At 39.7% G+C, this 15,258-nt stretch overlaps 1 protein-coding gene across 1 annotated transcript in view; it reads right to left on the bottom strand.

Moving 5' to 3' along the window:
• Positions 1-15,032, bottom strand: part of KIF3B (kinesin family member 3B) — a 45,971-nt gene extending 30,939 nt beyond the window's left edge. The window contains exon 1 of the mRNA XM_060771827.2: positions 14,929-15,032. The gene's annotated coding sequence lies outside the window, so the exon portion shown is untranslated. The remainder of the gene's footprint in view (positions 1-14,928) is intronic.
• Positions 15,033-15,258: the final 226 nt, after the last annotated feature.

The raw sequence follows: 15,258 nt of genomic DNA, 5'->3' as shown, positions 1-15,258 counted from the left end.
AGAGTTGTTCAGGAGTGGAATATGTTGCTGCCTGGGAGTCTGCTGAAATCTTCCCCACAGATTTTTCAATAGAACCTGGATGGCCATCTGTCAGGAGGGTTTTGATGGTGTTTTCCTCCATGGCAAAAGGGGGTTGGACTGGATGGACCTTAGGACAGAAATAATATTTAATTATACAACACAGCAAAAAAAATTCTTGGTGTCTTGATTTTTATTTGGGGCCCTTATTCAGAAAACTGCATTGGATAGACCACATCAGCTCTAGTTTCTTAGATATGGCTTTGTTGTTGTTCTTTATTCGTTCAGTCGCTTCTGACTCTTTGTGCCCTCCTGGACCATCCCACGCCAGAGCTCCCTGTTGGCAGTCACCACCCCCAGCTCCTTCGGAGTCAAGCCAGTCACTTTGAGGTTCCATCCATCCATCTTTCCCTTGGTCGGCCCCTTCTATTTTCCCCAGCATCATTCTCTTCTCTAAGCTTTCCTGTCTTCTCATGATGTGGTCAAAGTACTTCATCTTGGCCTCTACTATTCTTCCCTCCAATGAACAGTCAGGCCTTACGTCCTGAAGTATGGACTGGTTGGATCTTCTCACTGTCCAAGGTACTCTCAGAACTTTCCTCCAACACCACAGTTCAAAAGCATCCATCTTCCTTCGCTCAGCCTTCCCTAAGGTCCAGCTCTCACATCTATATCTTACTACGGGGAATACCATTGCTTTAACTATGCGGATCTTAGTTACCAGTGTGATGTCTCTCCTCTTCACTATTTTATCGAGATTAGTCATTGCTCTCCTCACAAGAAGCAGATATGGCTATCATGATTATTTATGGGCAAGCATATGAAAACTGGTATATGGCATACATTCCGTATCTCAAAAACTAGTGCTGACAGCGGGAAATTGGTGCCATTTTTTGAATCAGTGAGTCAAATATACCCAAGAAACAGGCTAACACTTGAAGCTCCAAAATGTGTGTTGGCCACACATATTTCACTTTGCGCTAGCATCATCTTGTCTTGATAAAGCTGGATTTTGTAAAATAAACACACTACTAGCAATTGCTGAAGAAGTGGAAGGCAATATTCTTGAGATAGATGTTTTTGTAGAAACTCCAGGCAACGCTTCGTTGGAGAACAGAGAAGCAGAATCCCTGAAGGTCACTAACAAATACTGGACTCATATTTTGAAAAAGATGCAGAACAAATCTCCAAAGCAAAAAATATTGACCACACATTTTTCAAAATAAGTGTCCATCTTTTATCAGTCACCTTCACTGAGATTTCAAGATGCTGTGCATGAATTGCATACATCTAAAAATGCAAATAAACTGCAGTCCACAGCCCCAAAAGCTGAGGCAGTTCTCAACGGGGAGTATGCAGCCTGCCCTGTTTTAAAGAACCCTTTATGTCCGGAAACAACACTCGCTCTTATGAAATCCAAAGCAATCTGGACAGATCCCAAATTGACTCTAATCCACTCCACTTGCAGCTTCAAATTGCATTTTCAATTGGCTACAGTACAGAATACGGGAATCCAGTTTTCTTGGAGTACAAGATGAAGTCATGCCTGAAAAATAAGCCCTAGTCCCATCTGAAATTAAATTAATGTGGCAGTTCAATCACCGGAGAATTGTAAACGTCAGAAATGGAGGAGACCAATTAATCCAACCGGTCTCTGCCTTTAGATCCGGGAAAATGGCTAAGATTGTGATCTGCTGGATATATTCAGCAAGGGCGGAGGACAGGACATTGTCTTAAATTTCATTCTTGTAGCCACATACATGAGCCAGGGTGTCATGATAGTTTGAAGACCAGGATTTGGGTCCCACTCAGAAATGGAAACCCCCTGAGTGACCCTAGGCAAGTCATGGATTACGACTATGGATGGAGTGATTTTAATATGGAATGGAATGTTTTTAAATGTTTAGTGTGTTTTTAATTTTAATCTAATTTTAATGTTAATTTTTTGGAACTGTATGTGTTTTAAGGCATTGAATAATTGCCTCTATGTAAGCCGCCTTTAGTCCCTTTTGGGGTAGAGAAAGGTGGGATATAAATAATAATAGGCTTTGAGCGTCAGTGGAAGATAAACACAATAAATCCTCTTCTGAATAAATCTTACCAAGAAAACTCAATGATCGAAAACAACTTGAAGCCACTCAGCAATAAGCACAAACAAGAAAACCACAAGGCTCCTGCAAAGCAAAGGTAGAGACCTCACTTCAGAAGGACTGAAACCTTGCAGATATATGTAGATATGCTGTGTATACTTGTGTATAAGCCAACCCAAATATAAGCCGAGGCATCTCAGTTTACCACAAAGAACTGGGAAAACTTATTGACTCGAGGATAAGCCGAGGGTGGGAAATGCTGCAGCTACGGGTCAATTTCAAAAGAAAAATAGATACCAATAAAATTACATTAATTGAGGCATCAGTAGGTTAAATGTTTTTGAATTATTTACATGAAACTGTAATTTAAGATAAGACTGTCTAACTCTGATTAAATCATTATTCTAATCTTCTTCACTGTAAATGTGTTTACGTATCCTTCCAATAATCACCACGGTGTATTTTAACTATACATTTTGGGGGAAATGCTGTGTGTATATGAATAAGGAAAAGTGGGAAAGACTGGCGCCAAGAGAGGAAGGCGCGTGCTGCACCCAGAGAGGAGGAGAGGAAAGTGCACTCTGCACAAGAGAGGAAGGGAAGGAGAGCTGGGTTTCTGTGCACAGAGCTGAGGGTCCTGGTAGGAAGTTGTGGGGCTAAAAAAGCCCTTCTTTCAGCCCCACACCTTCCCCCCAGGACTCTCACCCAAGTATAAGCCGAGGGGTTTTTTTTCAGCCTAATAAAGGGCTGAAAACTAGGTTTATACTCGAGTATATACAGTAATTGTTCCTCCTCGACATGCTTGGGTCTTTCAATTATTCCATCTAATTATTTGTTTGTTACCTCTCTCAGCAGATTTCCCTCTCTGAGCTGGTTCTACTGCCTGCTCATAAGAAATTAAATCTCCAACTAAAATAATTAGGTTTTTCAAATTATCTTCTACTTGATCTAAAGAAAATGAAATAAATGAGAAATACAAACATGCCACAGAGAAATGTTGCTCTTCTGATATTTTATTTTGAAGAGGGCTACAAACACCATTTAAAAAACCCAAACCCTTAGAATTATATTTGGCATCTCTTAAGAAAAGCAACCTTTAATGTCCTTCAGCCTTAGTACAGCTTGAGAAAGCCACACAGTTCTGATTCTCTCCACAGTCTCACTTTCCGAAAAATCACAACCACCACCATCATATCGAATTATACATGATTATACAGACATTTCCGCCTATTACTATTTTAAATGCACATTATCTGTATTCAAACCTGTGTCTCTTTATCACATGCAGATTTTTGAAAACAAACTCCACTGCAAATCTTGCATGTTGCCACACCAGCGGACAAGAGAAGGGAAAAACCCAGCCTAAGCCTATGAATTACTTCCTATGGGAAAATCACATGATATGTACCCTTAAGTGACCTCTCCAAACTTCATGCGGCCAGGCATTCATTGATAGTTAACAAGGACAAGCAACAGAGCAGCTCCCATAATGAATACATTTGTCTCCATGCAATGCAGTGATGGTAATGGGTCATAAATGATGTTATTGACCACTGCAGTAAAGAAACTTACAGAGGAGAAATATAGCACTGAAGAAAACCCTTACACTATCTCTATTAGGAGGATATAGGTGAAAGAAACTCATTTTTAAAATAGCATCTTTCTCCTGTTCAAGGAGGAGGCAAGAAGACTTGTGACCTCAATGGAACCATTTTTGCAGCGATGATAGGCAACATCAGTGGGAACAGAAATGCCAGCTGACTTGTAAATAGAAGAGCAATGAGGATGGTACTATCTTCATATCTCCACCAACCTGTGTAACAACAGTGATGGGGGTAAAGCTTGCTTCTCTTTCTATGTATGAAACTCTATCCTACGTGCATTCAAACAGATGAAAATCCTACATGATGCCATACTGAGTGCCTGGGGTTCCACTTCACTTCCAAACTGCATGTCAGGGATTGCAAGAGTCCTAATCACTGGAGCAGCAGAAAACATGCTGGCTCCATCTTCCTTATGACACCTTTTCAAATATTTAAACGCATCTCTTCTTAACCTTTGATTCTCCAGGCTAAACGTACCCAGCTCCCCAAGCCTCTCCTCAGAGGGCGTGCTTCCACTTAAAAACCTCTGGCACAAAAGAAGGAAGCTTTGAGAGAATATCTCCTGGGACAGACATTTCCCATCTCCCCATCAATTTCAAAATGTCAGGAACCACCGCCTTATTTCTTTGAAATATGAATGAGCCTGGAATCTCATGCTTTGGAAACACGTGAGTTCCAGCAAAATACAAGTGAACTAGATTGATATATGTTGTTGTTGTTGTTCATTCGTTCAGATTAATATATGTTGTTGTTATTCAATCGTTTCTGGCTCTTCGTGACCTCCTGGACCAGTCCACGCCAGAGCTCCCTGTCGGCCGTCACCACCCCCAGCTCCTTCAAGGTCAATCCAGTCACTTCAAGGATGCCATCCATCCATCTTGCCCTTGGTCGGCCCCTCTTCCTTTTGCCTTCCATTTTCCCCAGCATCTGTCTTCTCTAAGCGTTCTTTTCTTCTCATGATGTGTCCAAAGTACTTCATCTTTGTCTCTAGTCTCCTTCCCTCCAATGAGCAGTCGGGCTTTATTTCCTGGAGGATGGACTGGTTGGATCTTCTTGCAGTCCAAGGCACTCTCAGAACTTTCCTCCAGCACCACAGTTCAAAAGCATTTATCTTCCTTCGCTCAGCCTTCCCTATGGTCCAACTCTCACATCCATAGGTGACTATGGGGAATGCCATTGATGTTTAACTGCAACCCAGCTTTTGTGCCTTCTTCTCTCACCCTGATCAGAAGGCTCCTCAGCTCCTCCTCGCTTTCAGCCATCAAAGTGGTGTCATCTGAGATTGATATATAGAATAATATGACTATTATTCTATGATTCTAGATTGATATAAAGAATCACAGAATTAGAAGAGACCTGCCAAGAAGCAGGAAAATTGTATTCAAAGCACCCCAACAGATGGCCATCCAGCCTCTGTTTAAAAGCTTCCAAAGAAGGAGCCTCCACCACACTCTGGGGCAGAGAGTTCCACTGCTGAACGGCTCTCACAGTCAGGAAGTTCTTCCTAATGTACAGATGGAATCTCCTTTCTTGGAGTTTGATATTTAATTATCAAGTGAGCTACCCGCATATGATATTGGAGATCAGCATTTTCCCTCCACAAAGTGCTAGAGACCACCACTATAATTATGCCCAAACTATTATTTCTTCTGCTTTTTTCCTGGAAACTTGCTGCAGACCAGCAGCTGATGGATCATAGATTAGCACTGGTCTATACACCAATGCTATGCATACAATCAGCCTTCCATATCAGCTATTTCTGCAGTTCTGGGTTATGTTATCCATTAATTTGATTAATAAGTTCTTTCTGGGTCCCCTGGAAGCTGAACACAGCACCACACAGGCAGACATAGATTCCTAGAGAGTAGACTTCTCTAGACATGTGTAGGCCCTCCATAGAGTTGTATTGCAGCACCTAAAGGTTCCTATTTTTCACGTAAAAAGTATTTTTAAAATTTGTGTCTTGCACCCCTATACCCCACAAATGTCAACATAATATTAGAATATGCATCATGCTTTCCTAACATGCACAGCTCTCCCAGAGACCAGGTATTCATAGTTGAGATCATCACACAGCCTGCCAAATGCTCCTGGACAGAAACCCCACACAGCTCTAGCCAACACAATCAATGGTGAATGAAGAATGCTGGGTATTACAGTAAAGCATAAGAAGCTGATGGACAGCATGATCCCTACGTGTGCCAAATCAAAGTGTGCATTGGTTCCAAAACCAGTACCTTTCAGATGTGTCACACCAAAGATGCAGCACAAGAACAAAAGGCACTTTTAAGAAGAGGCTGGATCGCCTTCTGTCTTCTATGTTTCCACATGGCAGGAGGTTCTCTTCCAAGTCTATCATTCTATGATTGGCAAATGATGGGAATTAAATCCAAACATAGCAGAAAAATAATAGACTGGAGAAAGTCGTTGGGGAGAACCGCCCATTAAGCATAGTCTTTCTACCTCCACCACCTTTTCAATTTAGAATCATCATCTATATATAAAAATACACTGTTTGTTTTGAGTGACATCATAACTCAAAAACCGCTGGATTAATTGCCACCAAATTTGGCCACAAGACATGTTCTAACCCAAGGAGTGACTAAAAAAAATTGATTTTGTCATTTGGGAGTTGAAGTTGCTGGGATTTATAGTTAACCTGTAATCAAAGAGCATTCTGAACTCCACCAATGATGGAATTGAAACAAACTTGGTACACAGGAGTCTCATGACCAACAGAAAACACTAGAAGGGTTTGGTGGGCATTGACCTTCAGTTTTGGAGTTGTAGTTCACCTACATCTAGAGAGCACTGTGGACTCAAACAATGATGGATCTGGACCAGACTTGGCACGAATGCTCAATATGCCCAAATATGAACACAGATGGAGTTTGGGGAAAATAGACCTTGACATTTGGGAGTTGTAGTTGCTGGGAGTTATAGTTCACCTACAATCAAAGAGCATTCTGAACCCCACCAACAATAGAATTGGGCCAAACTTCCCACACAGAACCCCCGTGACCAACAGAAAATACTGTGTTTTCTGGTGGTCTTTGGCAGCTCCTCTGACACGTCTTCATGACCCCACCCCCAGGGGTCCCGACTCCCAGGTTGAGAAATGCTGCCTTAAAGACATTCAGTCCAGGACAAGAAAACATAATCAAAGCCCTCCTGACAAAGAGCTATCCAGCCATAGATATAGATAGATAGATATGATTCACATACACATATGTATAGGACAGATATAGTATCATAGATTTGAAAGGGACTCCTAAAGAAGGACAATACATCAACACTGACAAACAAACAACAAGACATACTGTTTACCCACAAGCATAAAGAAATTACATATATTAGAAACCAGCACTTTCTCATTACTTTATTTTCCAGATCCCCAGACTGGGCCACAGCAATGCGTGGCAGGGGACAGCTAGTAGAATAATATAATCATAGAGTTGGAGGAGACCTCATGTACCATGCAGTCAAACCCCATTTTGCCAAGAAGCAGGAAAATCACATTCAAAGCACCCCAACAGGTGGCCATCCAGCCTCTGTTTAAAAGCCTCCAAAGATGGTGCCTTCACCACACTCCGGGGCAGAGAGTTCCACAGTTAGAAAGTTATTCCTAATGGGGTGTTGTAGGTTTTTTCGGGCTATATGGCCATGGTCTAGAGGCATGGCCATATAGCCCGAAAAAACCTACAACAACCCAGTGATTCCGGCCATGAAAGCCTTCGACAATACATTATTCCTAATGTTCTGGTGGAATCTCCTTTCTTGCAATTTGAAGCCATTGTTGTTCTACGTCTTCGTCTCCAGGGCAGCAGAAAAAAAGCTTTCTCCCTCCTCCCTATTTCAGATTAATCTGTTGCCAAAGGGAAGTCCCAATTAGCTTGTCGTTGGTGCTACCATAGTCATCTTAACTAGTACTACAATTATTACAAGAAACCTTTATTAGAAATGTCTAGGACTAGAACAGTTTTGAATCTGAGATTTTGAATATACCAACATAAGGCCCAGATCTAACACAATCATTTATGCATATATAGACAGTCCCTGAGTTACAAACACTTACAAACGACTTCTAGTTAAGAACAGGGGAGAGACAACGGGAAGTGAGAGGAATCCACCCTAGAAAGAGAAATCCACTCCTGGAAGAGTTATTATTATGGGGGGAAAGGGTCTCTACTGAAGCTTTATCTCCAATCCTTGTTTCTAAAACAAGCCAACTTTTTTCAAAATCCAATTATCACTGGGATGAAAGTGAGGTGAAATCTTCTGAACAGGGGCACAGACAGCAAAGGAAGCAACACAGAGGTGTTCAATTTTCCCTATGCCATCCAAAGCTTATATATAGAGAGAGAGAGCACACGCTAGAGTTACACTTACAAAATATCCTTGTTCCAACTAACATACAAATTCAGCTTAAGAACAAACCTAGATAATCTCTCTTGTTCATAACTTGGAGACGGCACCTGCATCTGCATCTGAACAGACCAGATCTAATGACATGACCATTTATGTTTCACATACATCCTATATACCTTGAGGTAACTTGACACACAATATCTTTATTAATTTGTGCATTAAGTCAGGTTTGTGTATATGAGCCAACAGAGAGCCAAGGCGCCACTCTCTCAGCCACTCGGGAGGGGTGGGTGGGTTGGATCTTGGGATATTTCAGATTCCTGGATAAGGGATGCCCAACCTGTATTCCGACTGAGATTATTTCATTCCATGCTCTGTGCTTTAATCTCTTTTCTATGTATTTTATAGAAATACGTTTCAATATGTATCTTTTATAAAATTACATTCTAATATATTCGTTTAAAAAACAAAGTACAGTACAATCAAGTGCTCAATTTCTTCCTAATCTTCAGTTTGGATAGTAAAATCGCTTGTATGTTTATGTGTTTGAACTATGCTTTAATCCGTCTCAAGCCATGAGGAGTGGCAGGAAAGAAATAAAATTATTATTATTATTATTATTATTATTATTATTATTATTATTAGGAAGCTACTTGCCATGTTGATTGGTGGGGAAAATAATAATAATAATTATTATTATTATTATTGTATTGTTGAAGGCTTTCATGGCCAGAATCACTGGGTTGTTGTAGGTTTTTACGGGCTATATGGCCATGTTCTGGAGGCATTATCTCCTGACGTTTCGCCTGCATCTATGGCAAGCATCCTCAGATAGTGAGGTCTGTTGGAACTAGGAAAATGGAGCTAGCCACACCAAACAACTGCCAGGCCATCAAATGCTAATCAAGGTGGTCACTTGAAACTCCAGCAGACAAGAGTTCTTTGTCCCACCCTGGTCATTCCACAGATATATAAACCCATTTTCCTAGTTCCAACAGACCTCACTACCTCTGAGGATGCTTGCCATAGATGCAGGCGAAACGTCAGGAGAGAATGCCTCTATTATTATTATTATTATTATTATTGTTGTTGTTGTTGTTGTTGTATAAAGTGTTGTTATTGTTATATTATTATTTGAAACACCACAAGATGAGACCACAACAGACACTCTGCTGACTATTGTATTGGATCACATGTCAGACACTTCCCAAGTGTCTAGGGCTGTGTGATGTATCGGCAAATAATGCATGCAGATCCCAGTAAGGTGGCCTTTTGGAGCTGGCAGAAGGTAATCTTGTCAGCACTGATTGTGTTTAAGTGCACGCCAAGGTCTTTAGGCACTGCACTCAGTGTGCTGATCACCACTGGGACCACCTTTACTGGTTTGTGCCAGAGTCCTTGCAGTTCATATGATGATGATGGTTATAGCATATAAAAATATTATTATGTGTTGTCGAAGGCATTCATGGTCGGAATCACTGGGTTGCTGTGAGTTTTCCGGGCTGTCTGGCCATGTTCCAGAAGCATTCCTTCCTGACGTATCACCCACATCTATGGCAGGCATCCTCAGAGGTTGTGAGGCCTGTTGGAAACTAGGAAAATGGGGTTTATATATCTGTGGAATGTCCAGGGTGGGAGAAAGAACTCTTGTCTGTTGGAGGCAAGTGTGAATGTTGCAGCTGGCCACCTTGATTAGCACTGAATAGCATTGCAGCTTCAAACCCTGGATGTTTCCTGCCTAGGGGAATCCTCTGTTGGGAGGTATTAAGTGGCCCTGATTGTTTTCCTGTCTGGAATTCCCCTGTTTTCTGAGTGTTGTTCTTCATTTAATGTCTTGATTTTGGAGGTTTTTTTAATACTGGTACCCAGATTTTGTTCATTTTCATACTTACCTCCTTTCTGTTGAAACTATCCACATGCTTGTGGATTTCAATGGCTTCTCTATTAGTATAATAATATATTATTGTGTAAAGACGAAGAAGAAGAAGAAGAAGAAGAAGAAGAAGAAGAAGAAGAAGACGACGACGACGACGACAACTTCTTACCATGCTGTTTGGTGGGGGAAATTACTATAATAATTATTATAATTGTTATTGTTATAGTATATATTGTTATTATTGTATATAATTGCATATAAAAATGTTATTATTACTATATGTTATATAAAAATATTATTATTTATTATAGTATATAAAATTATTATGTATTATAGTATATGGAACTATTATTATATATTTGTTGTTGTTGTTCATTCGTTCAGTCGTCTCCGACTCTTCGTGACCTCATGGACCAGCCCACGCCAGAGCTCCCTGTCGGCCGTTACCACCCCCAGCTCCCTCAAGGTCAGTCCAGTCACTTCAAGGATGCCATCCATCCATCTTGCCCTTGGTCGGCCCCTCTTCCTTTTGCCTTCCACTTTCCCCAGCATAATTGTCTTCTCTAGGCTTTCCTGTCTCCTCATGATGTGGCCAAAGTACTTCAACTTTGTCTCTAGTATCTTTCCCTCCAGTGAGCAGCCGGGCTTTCTTTCCTGGAGGATGGACTGGTTGGATCTTCTCGCAGTCCAAGGCACTCTCAGAACTTTCCTCCAACACCACAGCTCAAAAGCATCGATCTTCCTTCGCTCAGCCTTCCCTAAGGTGACGGTCTGGATGAGGGCGAACAAATTGAAATTGAATCCAGACAAGACAGAGGTACTCCTGGTCAGTCGCAAGGCCGAACAGGGCATAGGGTTACAGCCTGTGTTGGATGGGGCCACACTCCCCCTGAAGATGCAGGTTCGCAGCTTGGGTGTGATCCTGGACTCATCGCTGAGCCTGGAACCCCAGGTTTCGGCGGTGACCAGGGGAGCATTTGCACAGCTAAAGCTTGTGCGCCAGCTGCGCCCATACCTTGGGAAGTCTGACTTGGCCACGGTAGTCCACGCTCTGGTTACATCCCGTTTAGACTACTGCAACGCTCTCTACGTGGGGTTGCCTTTGAAGACAACTCGGAAGCTCCAACTAGTCCAACGCTCGGCAGCCATGATTTTAACAGGAGCGGAGCGCAGGGAGCATACAACCCCCCTGTTGCGCCAACTCCACTGGCTACCGATCTGCTACCGGGCTGAATTCAAAGTGCTGGCGTTGGCCTTTAAAGCCCTAAACGGTTCCGGCCCAAGTTACCTATCTGACTGCATCTCTGCCTATGAACCCACCAGGAGTTTGAGATCTTCCGGGGAGACCCAGCTCTCGATCCCGCCTGCTTCTCAAGCTTGGCTGGCGGGGACGAGAGATAGGGCCTTCTCGGTGGTGGCCCCCCGGCTTTGGAACACCCTCCCCATAGAGGTACGATCAGCCCCTTCGCTGATGGTGTTTCGGAAAAGATTGAAGACATGGATGTTTAAACAAGCATTCGGTTAATCCGTTGTAACGAATTGTGATGACTAAGGATTGGTTATACACGGACGATGAATTTTGGATTACGATTCCAGTTATGAGATGCATAGGATTGTTATTGGTGGCCCAATAATTTGTACTGTATATGTGTTTTATGCTTTTAACTGAATATTGTTTTTTAAATGTTGTAAACCGCAATGAGTCGCCGATTTAGGCTGAGATATTAGCAGTATACAAGTGCATTAATAAATAAATAAATAAATAAGGTCCAGCTCTCACATCCGTAGGTTACTACAGGGAATACCATGGCTTTGACTAGGCGGATCTTTGTTGCCAGTGTGATGTCTCTACTCTTTACTATTTTATCGAGACTGGACATTGCTCTCCTCCCAAGAAGTAAGCGTCTTCTGATTTCCTGGCCACAGTCTGCATCTGCAGCAATCTTTGCGCCTAGAAATACAAAGTCTGTCACGGCCTCCACGGTTTCTCCCTCTATTTTCCAGTTGTCAATCATTCTTGTTGCCATAATCTTGGTTTTTTGGATGTTTAGCTGCAACCCGGCTTTTGCGCTTTCTTCTTTCACCCTGATTAGAAGGCTCCTCAGCTCCTCTTCGCTTTCGGCCATCAGAGTGGTGTCATCTGCATATCTGAGGTTGTTAATATTTCTTCCAGCAATTTTCACCCCAGCTTTGCATTCATCCAGCCCCACACATTGCATGATGTGTTCTGCATACAAGTTAAAAAGGTTGGGTGAGAGTATGCAGCCTTGCCGTACGCCTTTCCCAATCTGGAACCAGTCTGTTGTTCCGTGGTCAGTTCTGACTGTTGCTACTTGGTCCTTGTACAGATTCCTCAGGAAAGAGACAAGGTGGCTTGGGATGCCCATCCCACTAAGAACTTGCCACAATTTATTATGATCCACACAGTCAAAGGCTTTAGAATAGTCAATGAAGCAGAAGTAGATGTTTTTCTGAAACTCCCTGCCTTTCTCCATTATCCAGCGGATATTGGCAATCTGGTCTCTCGTTCCTCTACCTTTTCTAAACCCAGCTTGAACATCTGGCAACTCTCGCTCCATGTATTGCTGGAGTCTTCCTTGCAGGATCTTGAGCATTACCTTACTGGCATGAGAAATAAGGGCCACTGTACGGAAGTTTGAGCAGTCTTTCGCATTTCCCTTTTTTGGTATGGGAATATAAGTTGATTTTTTCCAGTCTGATGGCCATTCTTGTTTTTTCCATATTTGCTGGCAAATGGCATGCATCACCTTGACAGCATCATCTTTTAAGATTTTAAACAGTTCAGCTGGGATCCCGTCGTCTCCTGCTGCCTTGTTGTTAGCAATGCTTCTTAAGGCCCATTCAACCTCACTCCTCAGGATGTCTGGTTCTAATTCATTCACCACACCGTCAAAACTATCCTCAATATTATTATCCTTCCTATACAGATCTTCTGTATAGTCTCGCCACCTTCTCTTGATCTCTTCAGCTTCTGTTAGGTCCCTGCCATCTTTGTTTCTTATCATACCAATTTTTGCCTGAAATTTACCTCCAATGTTTCTAATTTTCTGGAAGAGGTCTCTTGTCCTTCCTATTCTGTTGTCTTCTTCCACTTCCATGCATCATGTAAATAATGATGTAAAATCATCATTATTATACTATATAAAATTATCATAATACATTAAAATTATCACTCTATATTATAGTGCATATATAATTATTATTATTATATATTATATAAAATTATTATTATAGCATATAAAATTATTGTTGTATATTATAGTAGATAAAACTATTATTATATATTATGGTATATAAAACTGTTATTATTATAGTATATATGATATTATATATCATGTAATAATCATATATGATACAAAATTATTATTATTACAGTATATAAAATTATTATTGTATATGATAGTAGAAAAACAATTATTATATATTATGGTATATAAAGTCACGAAGAGTCACGAAGAGTCAGAGACGAATTAATGAATGAGCAACAACATGGTATATAAAATCATTATTATTATAGTAAATATGATATTATATATCATATAATAATCATATATTATATAAAATTATTATAGTATATAAAATTATTGTATACTATAGTACACAAACGATCATTATATATTATAGTATATAAAATTATTATTATTACAGTATATAAAATTATTATTGTACATTATAGTACAAAAACTACTATTATATATTATAGTATATAAAATCATTATCATTATAGTATATTTGAAATTATATAGCATATAATAATCATATATTATATAAAATTATTATTACAGTATATCAAATTATTATTGTATATTATGGTACATAAAACTATTATTATATATTATAGTATTTAATATTATTCTTATAGTATATATGATATTATATATCATATAATAATCATATATCATATAAAAGTATTATAGTATATCAAATTATTATTGTATATTATGGTACATAAACCTGTTATTATATATTATAGTATTTAATATTATTACTATAGTATATATGATATTATATATCATATAATAATCATATATTATATAAAATTATTATTATACTGTATCAAATTATTATTGTATATTATGGCACATAAAACTATTATTATATATTATAGTATATCAAATTATTATTATAGTATATAAAAGTATTGCTGTATATTATAGTACATAAAACTATTATTATATATTATAGTATATAAAAATCATTATTGTAGTATATTTTATATTATATCTCATATAATAATCATATATTATATAAAATCATTATTATAGTATATCAAATTATTATTGTATATTGTAGTACAAAACTATTATTATATATTATAGTATATCAAACTATTATTATTATAGTATACAAAATTATTATTGTACATTATAGTACAAAAACTATTATTATATGTTATAGTATATAAAATCATTATTATTATAGTATAAATTATATTATATATCATATAATAATCATATATTATATAAAATTATTATTGTATATCAATTTATTATTGTATATTATGGTATATAAAACTATTATTATATATTATGCTATATAAAATCATTATTGTAGTGTATTTGATATTATCTATTGTATACTGTAGTACAAAACTATAATTATATATTATAGTATATGAAATTATTATTATAGTATATGGAATTATTATTGTATATTATAGTATACAAAACTATTATTACATATTATAGTATATAAAATCATTATTATTATAGTATATGAAATTATTATTGTATATTATAGTACACCAAGCTATTATTATTATATATAAATTCCTATGCTGATGATGACTGTGGAGGCCCCCTCAGCCTGGGTTGACATGGGGCCTTCGCTTTCCCACAGACACGCGTCCCCGCATTCCCACAGGCAGGCAGGCCCCTTGACACGCGTCTTCCCCCACCCCCACACCCCTTCCTTTCCAGGTTGGCCTGCCTCCTACTCCTCCGCGCCTCACCTGCGCCGTCACCATGGAGCCTCTCTCCGGGCCGCCTGGGCTCCTCCTCGGGAAGCGGGTCCGTCGTGAGGGGAGGGAGGGAGAGAGGGAGGCCGGCCTAACCGCCGCCGCTCACTTCCTTGGCAACGCCGCCGCCCTCCTTCCCTCCTGACGTCACTTCCTCAGCGACCGGCCTTGTCCTAGCAACGGGCCTGCGCTTAGCAACCGCTGGCCATGCCCCTTTCCTTGCCAGGATGAAGGGAGGGATGGAGAGGGAGAGCTCACTCACATCCATAGAATCCTAGAATCCTAGAATTGGAAGAGACCTCCTTGGGCCATCCAGTCCAACCC

The sequence above is a fragment of the Anolis sagrei genome, chromosome 4 (genome assembly GCF_037176765.1).
Source record: "Anolis sagrei isolate rAnoSag1 chromosome 4, rAnoSag1.mat, whole genome shotgun sequence".
Taxonomy (NCBI): domain Eukaryota; kingdom Metazoa; phylum Chordata; class Lepidosauria; order Squamata; family Dactyloidae; genus Anolis; species Anolis sagrei.
The sequence above is the reverse complement of the archived record's forward strand: the minus strand, read 5'-3'. Positions and strand labels throughout refer to the sequence as shown.